Below are 17,175 nucleotides of genomic sequence, written 5' to 3'. Positions count from 1 at the left end.
TTACAATGTTGCATTAGTTTTTAGTATATAACAAAGTGATATATATTTTTTTTTTCAGATTCTTTTCCATTAGAGTTTATTACAAGATATTGAATATAGTTCCTGCGCTATACAGTAGGACCTTGTTGTTTATCTTTTTTTATACAAAGTAGTTTGTATCTGCTAATCCCAAACTCTTAATTTACTCTTCCCCCTCCTTTCCCTTTTGATAACTGCAAGTTTATCTTCTATGTAGGTGAGTCTGTTTCTGTTTTGTAAATAAGTTCATTTGTATCACTTTTTAGATTCCACATGAGTGATGTCATATGATATTTCTCTTTCTCTGTCTGATTTACTTCACTTAGTATGATAATCTCTAGGTCCATCCATGTTGTTGCAAATGGCTCATTTCATTCTTTTTGATAACTGAGTACTGGTCCATTGTATATATATATATGGCACAATTTTATTCCCTCATGTACAGATGGATACTTAAGTTGCTTCCATGTCTTGGCTGTTGTAAATAGTGCTGCTGTGAACATTGGAGTGCACTTATCTTTTTGAATTTAAGTTTTCTCCAGATATATGTGAGGACAAATTATTGTTACACAGCTATAATTATTAGCATGGATGCTGCTGCTGCTGCTAAGTCGCTTTAGTTGTGTCCGATTCTGTGCAACCCCATAGATGGCAGCCCACCAGGCTCCTCTGTCCCTGGGATTCTCCAGGCAAGAATACTGGAGCGGGTTGCCATTTCCTTCTCCAATGCATGCATGCATGCTAAGTCGCTTCAGTTGTGTCTGACTCGGTGTGACCCAATGGACAGTAGCCATCCAGGCTCTTCTCTCCATAGGATTCTCCAGGCAAGAATACTGGAGTGGGTTGCCATATACTTTGTTTTAAAAATCAACTTTATTAAAGTATAAGTCACATATAATAAAATGTACCTATTTTTGGTGTACATTTTGGAAAAGTTTCAAAAAGTTTTGACAAAATTATATACCTATGTAGCCTTATCTACAATCAGCATACAAAAAAGCATTTCATCACTCCATCCCAATCAATCTCTTTATGGTCCTGGATCCAGGCAAACCCTGACATACTTTGTGTCACTGGAGATTAGCTTTGCTTTTTCTAGAGTTTCATACTATTGCAAACATATGATATATATTTTTTTATATATGGCTTCATTTACTCAGCATAATGTTGTTGCTTGTATCAGTAATTCCTTTTTAGTGCTGTTCAGTATTCAATTGTATGAATATACAACAACTTATTTCTACATATACTTGTTGATGGACATTTGGGTTGTTTCCAGTTTGGGAATATGAATAAAGCTGCTATGAACATTAAGGTACACATCTTTGTCAGATATATGATTTTATTTTCTTTAAATAAATAATTAAAGAGTGGAATTGTTGGTTGGTACGGTAAATATAGGTTTTATTTGTATAACTTACAGAATATACCATTTTAGTTTCTCAGCAAAAATAGAATACCATTCCTGGTGAGAAATGGAGCTGCTCTACATCCTCGCGTGGCACGTGCATGCATGCTGAGTTGCTTCAGTCGTGTCTGACTCTTTGTGACCCCGTGTACTGTAGCCCCCCCAGGCTCCTCTGTTCACGGGATTCTCTGGACAAGAATACTGCAGTGGATTGCCATGCCCTTCTCCAGGGGATCTTCCCGATCCAGGGATTGGAACCTCCTCTCTTACCTCTACTTGTACTGGCGAGTGGGTTCTTTACCACTAGTGCCACTGGGGAAGTCCCAATGTGACACATAGTTATTTTTATTTTCTCATTTAATGTAATTTTGCAATGCTTTTTGGTCTTCATAGTTAATCTTTATATTTTGATTATATGTACATATATTAAATTGAAAAAATTGTTAAAAGGTAAAAATGCTATGCATTTTCTAGTTACTGATACAAGTATCCACTGTCTTACTGTACCTACAAGTTTTCTGGCCAAGACTGGCCCTGGGTAAGATTTGGAAACAAGCAAAGGTTTTGCTTTTTCTTCTCTTGGAGTCCATCTCTGCTTCCTGCACCTCTTCATTCCAAGCTGAGTTTTCACTACAAGTCACACCTCTCTCTCTGGTTTTCATCACATTGGGACAAAAGCTTTTATACTTTAGACTCCTGAGTTTGTATTTAATGTGCTAATATCTTTAGTGGTAGAGATTTTCAGTCAAATATGTGGTGGTTTAGTCACTAAGTCATGTCCAATACTTGTGACCCTGTTGTCTGTAGCCCATCAGGCTCCTCCATCCATGGGATTTTTCAGGCAAGGATACTGGAGTGGGCTGTCATTTCCTTCTCCAGGGTATCCTCCAGACCCAGGAATTGAACCTGAGTCTCCTGCCTCGCACGAGGATTCTTTATTGCTGACCTATGAGAGAAGCCTAGTCAAATATATAAATGCTCCTTAATCATGTATTGTTTGAAGACTTACCTCTTCTTCTATAAAGTTAGTTCTGACAGTACATTTGGTCATTTCTAGATTTTTTTCTGATTGTTGCAGGTATCTAAGTCTTATCCTGCAAAGAGTGCATGAGGCATCATGAGTGTGTGCATGTGTATAAACCAACTTGTGTTTTATTGCCCTGGAAAAATGTATCCTTCTTCAATATCTTCATAATATTCTTGTGTAGGATGAGTTGGGGAGGAGTATTATACTTTTCAAACTTTTATCAATACTCTAGTCCTTACATATCCTGTTACTTGCCTAGCTGGGTGGATAAAGTGTAAGATTGAAGAGCTACGCTGCCAGAATGAGCTTTCATTCTCCCAGGTGGCTTGAATCAGATACTGCAATCCACAAATACTCAATCACAATTCTTAGTCACAGACTAGGTCACAGCCAAGCAATCAGCCTCAGGGGATGGTCATGTTCAAGTTCAGCTCATTAGTACCAATCCGGGCTAATGTCTTGTTTTTGTTCTCATAATTCTGTTAGGAAAGTGCAGGATTTAGACTGCTTTGAAAAATTTAATCCTGTTTCTCCAAGTTTTTGACTGTGGAACAACAGCTAGAGAGGGATGGGCTTTGGAGTCAAAATGACTCATGTGTATATACTCCTTCTCTCCCTTCTTTTCTTTTTGTTTATTTTCTCATTTGTTTATTTATTATTGAAAAAGAGGATAAAAGAGTATGATACAATTTCAAACAAATTTAAGAGTATCTGATGGAAAGTAAGCAGTCTCTCTGTCTCAAAGTCTCTAAACTCCTTTCCTGAAGGCAGTCACACTTGGCATTTTCTAATGTGTCCCTCCATAAAATTTCTGTTTATAATCAAGCACATATTTGTATTTAGCCCTTTAATTTAGATTCTGTTAGAAAGCTCAGATGTATCTGGCTTATTTTCACTTGAAATGTGTCTTGAATATTGTTTGAAAACAGTACCTATAGATCAGCCTCATCTTTCTAGAGACCATGTTTGGCTATCTAGTGTTCTATTGTTTTGTACATACATTGATTATTGGTTCAATTACCTATCCCCTATGGAGGGAACTTATTTCCAGTTAAAAAATTATTTTTGGTTATTAAGGATAATAGCCAAATACTGCAGTGAGTATTCATAGAGATTTATGGGGATAATTACTGGAGACATCCCTGAAGTAGATAGCTACGTCTAACATTTAAGTTTTAATAGTAATTGCCAAATTGTCCTTCAGTGAAGTTGCGTCAACATATCTTCCCACTAACAACCTTTGAAAATGCTTGATTTCAGACTATTCACTATCAAACTTTTCCAACTTTGCCTACAGGTTCATTTTTCTTCAATAAATCAGAAGTACTCTCTCTTCTTTTTTCCATTCTCCTGCCACCTTTAATTTTCTTATTTTTAATCATGGAATAAGGTCATGTATGGATATGAGAGTTGGACTGTGAAGAAAGCTGAGTGCCAAAGAATTGATGCTTTTGAACTGTGGTGTTGGAGAAGACTCCTGAGAGTCCCTTGGACTGCAAGGAGATCCAACCAGTCCATTCTAAAGGAGATCAGCCCTGGGTGTTCTTTGGAAGGAATGATGCTAAAGCTGAAACTCCAGTACTTTGGCCACCTGATTCGAAGAGTTGACTCATTGGAAAAGACTCTGATGCTGGGAGGGACGGGGGGCAGGAGGAGAAGGGGACAACAGAGGATGAGGTGGCTGGATGGCATCATCAACTCGATGGACGTGAGTTTGAGTGAACTCCGGGAGTTGGTGATGGACAGGGAGGCCTGGCGTGCTGTGATTCATGGGGTCTCAAAGAGTTGGACACGACTGAGCGACTGAACTGAACTGAAGATGTTGACGGTTATAACTTATTAGAATTAAGCATCAATTCCAGATGTTGACTGTGCAGTCACTCCTCATAAGGAGGAAAGGGGTGTTTCTCTGGGCCTAGATTCAATTTCAGTGCTTCAGTCCCTCTTTGCTTTAACTCTGCCCACATGCTGGTATGTGGCAGTGTTAATTGGGACATTCTGCTTTTTGAATCTCAGGTAGAATGTACATCCAACTCATTTACCACAAAATTAAAAAAAAATGAAGGGCGTGAACGCAGTCATTAGAGTTGTTGTGAATAATTTGAGTTAAATGTAAATGCAGAAAGAAAATAGGAAAACTACTATTAAGTACATTTTGCCCTTCTCAATGGAATACAATACAGATTTACAATGTTAATTATTTCCACCATCTATCTATTTAAAAGCTGTGAGATTGAAATATGAATATGTCAGGTAAATAAATACTAATTTACTTTTAAAAATCTGTACTTTATTAAAATATCTTTGGCATATTTTAAAGTTAAGACCTTGCTATGTAGATGTAGAGGTAAAATTCTCATTTATTGTCCACTGAATGTGAGGGAAATTGGATTTGTCAGGAATCTGATTGATATCTTGAAGTGTTTTGTTTTCAGTGACTGGCACTGCCGAGTTACAACCATCTATCATCTAACAGGTAATTAGTCAGATTTCTCATCATGAGCCTTCAATCCTGCTGTTTTATTATTGAAATACCGCAAACCAGTAGGCAATCTGAATGCAGATAAAGTTCTCTGTCATGGTCTTAAGGACAAAGATAACATTTTGTGATTCAGTAGTAGTAAGTTTGAAGAAAAGTCACTGAAATGTAAGTTTGGGTCTTATAAGAAAATAAGCATAATAAAAAATTTAATTTGGTACCTGGCTTGTCCTCCAAACTGACAACTGAGAAAGTAGCTATTTATAAAGCCACCTAATATTCTAATATGAACTTATTTCATTATAGCATTTTATAAGGAGAACATTGATAGCATAAAAAGTGGAATTAGATAAATAAAGGAGGTTCTGAATAGCTATCATCCATTTTCTAAAATATTTTGAGATGGTAAATAAAAATAATCTGTAATTAATAGTAGCTAATCATATGAATAGTCAAAGCTATGGTTTTTCCAGTAGTCATGTATGGATGTTAGAACTGGACTATAAAGAAAGCTGAGTATGGAAAAATTGATGCTTTTGAACTGTGGTATTGGAGAAGGCTCTTGAGAGTCCCTTGGACAACATGGAGAGCCAACCAGTCCATCCTAAAGGAGATCAGTCCTGAGTGTTCATTGGAAGGACTGATGTTGAGGCTGAAACTCCAATACTTTAGCCACCTGATGCGAAGAGCTGACTCATTTGAAAAGACCCTGATGCTGGGAAAGATTGAAGTTGGGAGGAGAAGGGGACAACAGAGGGTGAGATTGTTGGATGGTATCACCAACTGAATGGACATGAGTCTGGGTAAGCTCTGGGAGTTGGGGATGGAGAGGGAAGCCTGGAGTGCTGCAGTCCATGGGGCTGCAAAGAATTGGACATGACTGAGCGACTGAACTGAAATCATATGCAAACTTTACTTCTTTTCAAATATTAAAAAAAAACCCTGGAAATCCTAAAGATGAATTACTTGATCACACTTACATGTGTTTTGTGCTAAAATGGCTTGCTCCTGAAAATTGGTGCTGATACTTTTGAGGTTTGTAAATTTCAGGCAATTGATTCACATTATTGGTATCCCAACAAGATTGGTAACTTCATAACAATGAATATTATTTTCTTGACTTCATTCAAAATTTTTTATTATCTTTCAGAAAAATGTATCTCAAAATACTTCAGCTTTCAGAAACTCACAGACACCATAGCCATTGCTTCTTAATGAGATATACATATGTCTCTTCTTTCAAACATTTTGTGTGGGAATGAATATATTTACATGCTTTCTTAAACCCTGATTAAATGAAAACTTTACTCCACAAGGTAATGTATATGCAGCACATACACATTAAAATTCACTAGATGAGGAATATTTTAATTGAATTACATAGTTACGGTTTCTGGTAAATAATAGATTTTACCAGAGAAAATTTTTACATAATTGATTTTGATTTTAAAATACAAATTAAACTCTAGTTCTGTGTGCAGATTAAACACATACTTTACAAACAGTATATAATGTGGGCATTAAACAATTCTCATGCAGTATGTAAACGCTGGGCTGGAAGAAGCACAAGCTAGAATCAAGATTGCCGGGAGAAATATCAATAACCTGAGATATGCAGATGACATCATCCTTATGGCAGAAAGTGAAGAGGAACTACAAAGCCTCTTGATGAAGGTGAAAGAGGAGAGTGAAAAAGTTGGCTTAAAGCTCAACATTCAGAAAACGAAGATCATGGCATCTGGTCCCATCACTTCATGGGAAATAGATGGGGAAACAGTGGAAACAGTGTCAGCCTTTATTTTTTGTGGCTCCAAAATCACTGCAGATGGTGACTGCAGCCATGAAATTAAAAGATGCTTACTCCTTGGAAGGAAAGTTATGACCAACCTAGATAGCATATTGAAAAGTAGAGATATTACTTTGCCAACAAAGGTCCATCTAGTCAAGGCTATGGTTTTTCCAGTGGTCATGTATGGATATGAGAGTTGGACTGTGAAGAAAGCTGAGTGCCGAAGAATTGATGGTTTTGAACTGTGGTGTTGGAGAAGACTCTTGAGAGTCCCTTGGACTGCAAGGAGATCCAACCAGTCCATCCTAAAGGAGATCAGTCCTGGGTGTTCATTGGAAGGACTGATGCTAAAGCTGAAACTCTAATACTTTGGCCACCTGATTCGAAGAGTTGACTCATTGGAAAAGTCTCTGATGCTGGGAGGGATTGGGGGAAGGAGGAGAAGGGGACGACAGAGGATGAGATGGCTGGATGGCATCACTGACTCGATGGACGTGAGTCTGAGTGAACTCTGGGAGTTGGTGATGGACAGGGAGGCCTGGCGTGCTGGGATGCATGGGGTCCCAAAGAGTCGGACACGACTGAACGACTGAACTGAACTGAACTGAATAGCACGTATTATCAAGATGTTTAGACTTGTTTAACATATGGCACTATAATTTTTCCTATATTTATTAAAATTATTGCAATGTACACCTATCTTTGTATTTCCTTAAATAGCATAAGCTTTGATTCTACATGAGTATTTCATAAAAATCTTTTTATATGAAAACAAATACGAATTTATCATAAACCATGATTTCTTTTAGTATCTTCAGTTCAGTTCAGTCGCTCAGTCGTGTCTGAGTCTTTGTGACCCCATGAATTGCAGCACACCAGGCCTCCCTGTCCATCACCAACTCCCGGAGTTCATCCAAACTCATGTCCATCGAGTAGGTGATGCCATCCAGCCATCTTATCCTCTGTAATCCCCTTCTCCTCCTGTCCCCAATCCCTCCCAGCATCAGAGTCTTTTCCAATGAGTCAACTCTTCGAATCAGGTGGCCAAAGTATTGGAGTTTCAGCTTTAGCATCAGTCTTTCCAAAGAATACCCAGGACTGATCTCCTTTAGGATGGACTGGTTGGATCTCCTTGCAGTCCAAGGGACTCTCAAGAGTCTTCTCCAACACCACAGTTCAAAACCATCAATTCTTCGGCACTCAGCTTTCTTCACAGTCCAACTCTCATATCCATACATGACCACTGGAAAAACCATAGCCTTGACTAGATGGACCTTTGTTGGCAAAGTAATATCTCTACTTTTCAATATGCTATCTAGGTTGGTCATAACTTTCCTTCCAAGGAGTAAGCATCTTTTAATTTCATGGCTGCAGTCACCATCTGCAGTGATTTTGGAGCCACAAAAAATAAAGGCTGACATTGTTTCCACTGTTTCCCCATCTATTTCCCATGAAGTGATGGGACCAGATGCCATGATCTTCGTTTTCTGAATGTTGAGCTTTAATCCAACTTTTTCACTCTCCTCTTTCACCTTCATCAAGAGGCTTTGTAGTTCCTCTTCACTTTCTGCCATAAGGGTGGTGTCATCTGCATATCTCAGGTTATTGATATTTCTCCTGGCAATCTCCAGAATTTGGAATAATGTTAAAAAATTAAGAAGTTTAAGGGAGAGACTAGCATCTGATAATACCAATAAGCTAACACATATAGAGTTTATGCTGTGTATCAAGCATTACTCTAAAGGATTTACATTTAAACCTTACAAAATCCTAGGAGGGAGGTAATATTTATTATCCCCAACTCTCAAATAGAAACACTGAAGCAGGAAGGAGAGTAAGTAGCTTGTTTGAGGTCACACAGGTGATAAATTGGCCGAGTTGTGGTTTGACCCTAGGCTGTCTATTTTTAACCACAGACAGATGAAAATAAGTTGCAGAATAATGTGATTGGCATGGTATAAAGGCCTCAGACACAGTTATTTGTTTCTTCATATGAAATACATGAAAATAATTGCAAGGAAAGATCTGGATGTATACATGTCACATAGGAATGAAAGGTTAGGGGTAGCTCAAGGAGACTTTAAATTCATTAGTAGTAATAGTTAACTCCTTTGGGAAATGTGGAACCACTTGGGTTATGCCTCTCAGTTTCTTGGTACCAAAATAGTGTTTATTCCTACTTTCTTTATCAGTCTTGAACCTGAGTAGATTCTTATTTGAAAAGGCTTCTTGGACATAGTTAGAAAAATAATACTTAAGGATATTGATTTAGATCAGACATTTAGGTCAATATGTCCCACACTTGTAATACAATTTTAGTAAAGGAAAATTTCATTAAAACAATTTGTTATGGATGAGCTTTATCCCATATAAGGTAATGTGGCATCACTTGCTACCTACTCACAAATTTGGATTCGTAACACCTGCCTAAGATATAAAGAATTTTCACAAATTGAGCTTTGGATTTTATTCCAATATGCTCTATTATGCTAGTATTTTAAGTATCTTGTGGAGGGAAATACTAATTCAATCAAAAGATACTGCTTAAAAAACTTGCCCATGCAAATATCCTTGATTATTAATTCATTGAATCATAAATAAAATATAAGTTAAATTAATTTTGACTTTGCATTCAGTTTCATCTTAAGGCCACATTCTGCCCTTTTGCAAACCAGCTGATATCCCTGAAAAAGGTTTGCAGCTGTTTCCATAGCCAGTGCTGTAATGACTCACCTGCTAGAACTGCGCTGTGCTCCTTGTGAAAAGCCCCATGGCAGGATATTGATTTCTTTAAAGGCTATTAACATCCTCAATGATGGGGGTGTAAAGGATAAAGCAGAGGAAGACGGGAAGAAGAAACCTTAGAAATGTTCAGATAAGTCTTCAAAATGGCAGTGCATCGAGAAGTTAATCTGCTAGTTATCTGACCTCTGCATCTTTACAGACTACAAACCTGATCTGAACAAATGTTTTGTGCAAAGTTTCTATGAAATTTGACATCTGCTTCGGACTAGGACTACTAGACACTGTTTCTCACTACTGTTTTCCTTCTAGTGAGATTTTTGTAGTAAAATGTCTGATTAATGTCCTCATATTTGGAAAAGGATGTGGTTAGAGCTTGTTTCAGCACATAGACATTATACTGTATGGTTATCATCCCTCATTTCTAAATCGATTAATTAGATAAATATTTATCTAACATGGGCATACAGCACTATCTTGATGCTGGGTATGCAAAGGTGGGTAAGTCCAGATCCTACCACGAAGGCAATCTGGGCTGAGAGGAGAGAAATATAACACTGTTGTTCTTTGGCTGCTAAGTCGCGTTTGACTCTTTGTGACCCCATGGACTGTAGCCCTCCAGGCTCCTCTGTCTATGGGATTTCTCAGGCAAGAATACTGGAGTGGATTGCCATTTCCTTCTCCAGGGCATCTGCCTGACTCACCCAGGAATTGAACTCACGTTTCCTGCACTGAAGGTGGATTCTTCACCACTGAGCCACCTGGGAAGCCTGAGACATAACATGTACAACCACATATTAAAATGTGAGAAACACTATCCTAGCATATGAACAAAAAGAAGGAAACTCTCTAAAGGTAGAGATGACGAATTCTCCTTTGAGTGGGGAGCACAGTCAGAAGTTTTCAAAAAGGAAATAACATTTGAGCTAAGCTTTGAGTCCATGAAAGTTTGAAGCATGGGGATGATGAGAGCTGTGTATGAAGTCTATAGACCTAGCCATTTGTGTAGGGAAGCTGGCTGTGATTAGTGTGTTGAGGAGGGATGAAGTGGTTCAGAATTTGAAGTGTGTAGCAATTGTGATGTTATAGTTAAGAAACCACGTAGAGCTGGATTTGGGCAGTGTAGGGGAAGGAAGACATGAATTGAAGATTTTGGAAGTGCATGTCATGGGACATGGTGAGGAGTTAATGGTGGTGGTTGAAGAAGGACAGAAGATGAAGAAGGAAGAATCAAGAGTCAGTCTCAGGAACCTAGTATAGATTACCAGCAGATATATTCAAGGGAGAGATTATAGGTTCAGTTCTGTGCATGTAGAGTTTGGGTTTTCAGTAGATAATTCAAATGGAAATGTCATGCAGGATGTTCAGAAGATGGCTCTGGAGCTCAGGAAGGAGCAGCCAGTTCTGGAATTGTTTATATTACGACTCATCAGTGTACAGGTGATGTTCCTCAGAAAGTAGCTCTTTTTGAGTCCTTCTCTAAGCCTTATTTCCTCAGGCTTCATTCAGTAAATATCTTCTCGTAAGTAGAGAAGGAATAATAATAGTACCTGTACTATGAGTTTTTGATGACACAGTGTATAAAGCATCATGCCTGAAACCTAGTAAGTGCTTAATCCATGTTAGTGATTATTGTGGTGGTTAGTTTTATTTGCTTAGTAGCAGGGACAGTAGAAAGCTGGGGGTGCTGAATGTAATGCAGTCCTACAAGACATGTAGAGAGGATGGGCATAGGGAAATGGGAACATACATAAGGGGGATAGTTTTTTTTTGAGATGGGTAAAATGATATATCCATAAGTTAATGTAGACAAGGGGAGATATTAAACATACAAAAGAGAGATGGAGAAAATCTTGGAGCTAGAATCAGGCAGTTTAGTGGACATGTTCCTAGACGCTCACCTGGGGTCTAGTATTTATGGTTGGGGCTTGAAGGTTTAGAAACAGTTTCAGTGGGAAATGAGTTTCCCAGGTGGTACTAGTGGTAAAGAACCTGCCTGCTAATGCAGGAGATGTAAGAGACATGGATTCCATCCCTGTGTTGGGAAGATCCCCTGGAGGTGGAAATGGCAACTCATTCCAGTATTCTTATTTGAAAATCCCATGGACAGAGGAGCCTGGCAGGCTACAGTCCATGGGTCACAAAGAGTTGGACATGACGTAACAGCTAAACAAGAACACAATTTCTAGTTTGAAGGAATACCTCCAACAGCTCAAAAGAAACCTAAGTGGTAATTTTTGAGGTTTCTCAGGTGGTGCTAGTGGTAAAGGACCCGCCTGCCAATCCTGGGGACCTAAGAGAATTGGATTTGAATCCTGGGTCAGGAAGATCCCCTGGAGGTGGAAGTGGCAACCCACTCCAGTTTTCTCGCCTGGAGAATCCCATGGGCAGAGGAACCTGGTGGGCTACAGTCCATAGGATCACAAAGAGTTGGACAAGACTGAAGTCACATAGCACATCAGTGGGAAATGAGAATAAAGGCTGTCTTCTTTTGTTGATTAGTCTTCAAGGACTTACTGATTTTGCAGAACCTAGGTTTTCTTCTCCATTAATTAATACCTTGGTTCCTCCAAATTCACTGCAGATGGTGACTGCAGCCATGAAATTAAAATATGCTTGTTCCTCGGAGGGAAAGTTATGACCAACCTAGACAGCATATTAAAGAGCAAAGACATTGCTTTGCCAACAAAGGTCCTTCTAGTCAAGGCTATGGTTTTTCCAGTAGTCATATATGGATGTGAGAGTTGGTCTATAAAGAAAGCTGAGTGCTGAAGAATTGCTGCTTTTGAACTGTGGTGTTGGAGAAGACTCTTGAGAGTCCCTTGGACTGCAAGGAGATCCAACCAGTCCATCCTAAAGGAGATCAGTCCTGGGTGTTCATTGGAAGGACTGATGTTGAAGCTGAAACTCCAATACTTTGGCCACCTGATGTGAAGAGCTGACTCATTTGAAAAGACCCCGATGCTGGGAAAGATTGAGGGCAGGAGGAGAAGGGGACAACAGAGGATGAGATGATTGGATGGCATCACTGACTTGATGGATATGGGTTTGGGTAAACTCCAGGAGTTAGTGATGGACAGGGAGGCCTGGAGTGCTGCAGTACATGAGGTCACAAAGAGTCAGGCACAACTGAGCAACTGAACTGAACTAAAAAATTGTGTCAGGACAACAGGCGAAAACTGAATCACAGTCAATAAACCCAGTTTTTCACATTTGTGTCTTATTTGTGTCTGTTGTCCATTTTGCTTGGATTACCCCCTCTGTCATTAATCCCATTCTCTTCCTGGTGAAATTCTACCCATCCTTCAAAACCCAATTCAGCTGCCAAGGGCCAGAAGTAATGAATTCTCTTTGATTTCCCCAGCTGGCTCAATTAACCATGTCCTTCTGTATGCTTTTATAGCACAGATTTTATGTACCCCTGCTTTAGCCCTTATATCATGTTGTTTTATAACTTATTTGTGTATCTGCCCTTTTCATTATACTGTGAGCTCCCCAAATCCCGAGTATTGGTGTGTATATTGACACCTGCTGCTACAATGCCAAGCCCATAGAAGTCATTCAATCCTAAACTCACATATTCCTTGGAATTATCATGTATGTCAGTTTCCTTATTAGAGTATAAATGCATAGAGTCTTTGATTGCTTCTAGTTTATCTTTCTATCTGCTTTAATACTAGCACATTTTCTTGTAAGTTGTAGGTCCTGAGCTATGTTTATTGAATGGAAGACTGAAAATTCAGACACTGAAAAATACACTTAAGCTTCAGGTTATTAGTACATAATGCTAAAAACCTGTCCTTGAAGGACTATAGTATCTTATAGAATCCTCTCCTTTAAATTATTTCCAGCCTAAATTTTCAGCCTTGGGTTAATTTTCCAAAGAGATTATTTTGTGAGTAATGGCGATTTAAATCTCATAATATGTTTAATTCTCAGACAAGCAAATCCTTTTAACATCAGTTGAATTTAAATGTGCAATTTTTTTCTTATTTCACTCTCTGAATATGAAGTAGGGCAACCTTTATCCTAGGAGAGATCCAGATTTCTGAGCTGGGGTTTATTGGTTGTAGTGAGTGATCATGGAGAACTTTGCATGAAACCGTCGAGGAATTATGATATTCATATATGAGGAACAGATGATGTTTGTGAACAACAGACATTATTAGTTGCTTTCCGCAAACTGTTTTCCAGAGAGAAGCCAGAAAAGCCCTGGCCTTCTGATGGGAGGAACAAAGAGCCTGGGGATGTGCCTGAACATTTGAGAGCTTCCAAATGTTCTCTGATGGTCTTTTCAGGGTTAGCCTTTTAGCTAGTCTGTTCTCTACTGGTTGTATTATTAAGAGAAAACGAAAAAAACCTGAGGCAGGGTTTTATTTTGAAGTAGTTACTGCCGGAATCTTCAAACTATTTAAACTAGTTGTTAAGTGACACTATTATTTGAAGTAATTGAGGCTGTCAAAGGCTGCAGCTGTCCCTTCCATAAGCAGTTACCACTCTGAGGTGTCAGAGACCAAGGGAATGGAAATTTTTATTATTGGTTTTATTTTTAGCTTGTGTCAGTCAGTCATGCTGACTGAGGGCTGACACTAAAGCCAGCCTATAATGAGATGTCATGATTTGATACTTTTATGCATTCACCTTGGGGCAGTCATTATACCAAGTGAACAGCTCACAGCATCTCTTCCTGTGGCTCCTACTGCCATCTCTGGCTCCCGCTGACCCTGCAGTCATTTTTCGCCCTCTCCTGCCAGCATCGTCTCTAGCCAGGGCTTTCCTACCTCACTTTTCCCTGCTATTGCTGATAGCTCCTGGCTCCTGGTGACTCTAATGTCTGAAGCTAAAGGCTGTTCTTTCATTGAAGTGTCGTTTCCCAGAGTGTAGCAGAGAGCTGTGCACAGACTACTGTGAAAAGACACACCTGCCTTCTGCTCCCGCCTCCACTGGCAGAAAACAGAGCTGCAGCCCACTATAGCTGGTCAGATGGGCACTCAGTCAACTGCTGTGTCCAGCTGTACGGCAATCTTTTAAGCATCATGATACTTTTAAGATTTTTTTCAACTGCTATTTATTATTTTTCTGTATGAGTTCTAATCGAAATGATTTCTAGTCTCTTATTTTGTGCTTCAAAGGTTGGCAATAGAATATTTCTTATGAAAATTATTACAGTAAGAAAATAAATGTGATGGTGCCAAAGGATGTTTCCTTGTCCATCAGTAGCAGAATGAATAAATAGTTTTTGGTGATTACAAATAAGGTTGCTCTGGAAATTATTACCCCTGTCTTTTAGTGAATGCATATGTATACATTTTTGTTGGCTGTGTACTTTGAAGTAGAATTGTTGGGTCATAGGTAAATGCATATTATTTAAACGGATACTTAATTTTTCATTTAACTTCCTACCATATATATTTTTTTGATTACTTATTACATGGTCTTTAAAACTAGTTTTTAATAGTTACACAATATTTCAGTAAGTGGTTATGGTGCAGTTTACTTAATCTTTTTCTTTCTGGTTCACTAATTTGCTGGCTTATAATTTCAGAACTCCTTAAAAAAGAGTTTATAAAATCTTTGTTAATTTTGGGTATAAATATATTTACTTTACTTGTGAAATGTCTAAATGACATCCTAGAGATGGTAGTCGCAGTATACATATGCACTTATTTACCACCTGATTTAAACCAGGTGCTATATTTATGAGGATAACATGACTGTCTTAAACACTCAGAAACTTATCACCTTGTGGCTGGGTCAGAATCAATTTCTCTTTCCCTCTTACTGTTTCTCTCATTTCCTTTAAAGCACAATTCATAGAATATGTTACACTGCATTGTACCTAGATATTTTGCACATAGCAACACATTTGGAGATTTTTTTCCTATCAGTACGTGCAGATTTGCCTCTTTTTAAGGGGCTCATACCATTTTAATTGGTTGACTTATCAATTAGCATATTACGCCATTAAATAAATATGCAACAGCTAAGGTTGAGTAATCAGTAATAAACAACCAAGACATAATCTATAGATTTTGGTAGGCTTTTTCACTGTGGAAGAGGTTTTTTAGGCTGTAAACCGTGACTTAAATATTTAGTTCATCCTCACAAAATGGCAAAAAATAACTCTAATTTATTCTATTTTTCAGTGACTGGCACCTTCACTGTTTATTTCTTTCAACAAATAGGGGAACTAAAATTCTGGTGTATTATTCAATTAAACCAAAGAAACACAGCAAGTGGTATCCAAGCTGGGATTACAGTTCAGGGGCTCTCCTGGTTTCATGGACTGCTTATTAAGTCATGTTTCAATTAGTGCATCATTTCATATTCCCTGGTGTCTCATGCAAATGCAAAATGTTTAAGTTAAGGAGATTATGTTTTTAAGAACTCCAAATTGCATTTTAGCATAAATTCCAGGAAGCAGACTCACCTTCAGAATAAAAAAGGATTTTACAAGAAGAGAATCAGGCAGTTAGGTATCTAAGGTCAGAATGACTGCATTTTGTCCCCTTTTCTGAGAGTATTTGGAAATGTCTCTGAGGCCCAGATGCAGAGCTCATGGTATGAAAAATTCAACCATGGACTTGAAGTATGCTCAGATTTAGAAGCAATACGTTTTCTCTTTTTCCATCATTCTCTTTTGTGCTGGTTAGATGAATATGCATCCACAGATCTAAGTCAATGCAATGTGCATAGCAGGGACCTCGTAAATACTTTATCAAATTGACTTTTGGTTTGGCTTATTTCTGCTTACAAGTTCATATTTTTAAGGTTTTATCTGCTCAACATCCATTGGTGTATTTGCTGAAAACATTATAAAAGCATAATATCTCAAGATAAGTAAGGTGCTTAATATTTAAATCAATAGAAATATGTTAAATGCTTCATGACTGACATGACAGTGCATAGAGAAATGTTAGTATGACCTTACTAGAATTTGCAGAGCTACTGTTTAAACAAGTGAAAACAGAGACAGGTGGTGGGAAAGATTTTTTCTACTGCATCTACAAGCAATATATGTACATTGATATAGGCTTGTAAATCTGAAATGTGCACAGTGCACTAATGTTCAGTTTTATAATTTCTTTTTTTTTTGACAGAGTATTTTATTTTATTTTTATTTTTTTTTCATTTGTTTTTATTCTTAGTATTAAATTTTAATTTTGACAGCCATTTTTTTTTACAAACAATAAAAAGTGTGACCTTTTAGATGTACTTAACATTTTTGATGCTATCAACATAATTTTGCAATTAATTTTTAGAATTAATTCACATTTTCAGCATCTATAGGAAGAGACGTCTTCACTTTAGAAATGCTAGATTTTTATTTCCAGGTTTGGGATGGGGGTGAGTTGCTGGGAGGAGGACTCAAGCTTTTTTTTTTATTTTATTTTTTAACTTTACAATATTGTATTGGTTTTGCCATATATCAAAATGAATCCACCACAGGTATACATGTGTTCCCCATCCTGAACCCTCCTCCCTCCTCCCTCCCCATACCATCCCTCTGGGTCATCCCAGTGCACCAGCCCCAAGCATCCAGTACCATGCATCAAACCTGGACTGGCGACTTGTTCCATATATGATGTTATACATGTTTCAGTGCCATTCTCCCAAATCATCCCACCCTCTCCCTCTCCCACAGAGTCCAAAAGACTGTTCTATACATCTGTGTCTCTTTTGCTGTCTCGTATACAGGGTTATTGTTACCA

The sequence above is a fragment of the Bos javanicus genome, chromosome 1, assembly GCF_032452875.1.
Source record: "Bos javanicus breed banteng chromosome 1, ARS-OSU_banteng_1.0, whole genome shotgun sequence".
NCBI lineage: Eukaryota > Metazoa > Chordata > Mammalia > Artiodactyla > Bovidae > Bos > Bos javanicus.
The sequence above is the reverse complement of the archived record's forward strand: the minus strand, read 5'-3'. Positions refer to the sequence as shown.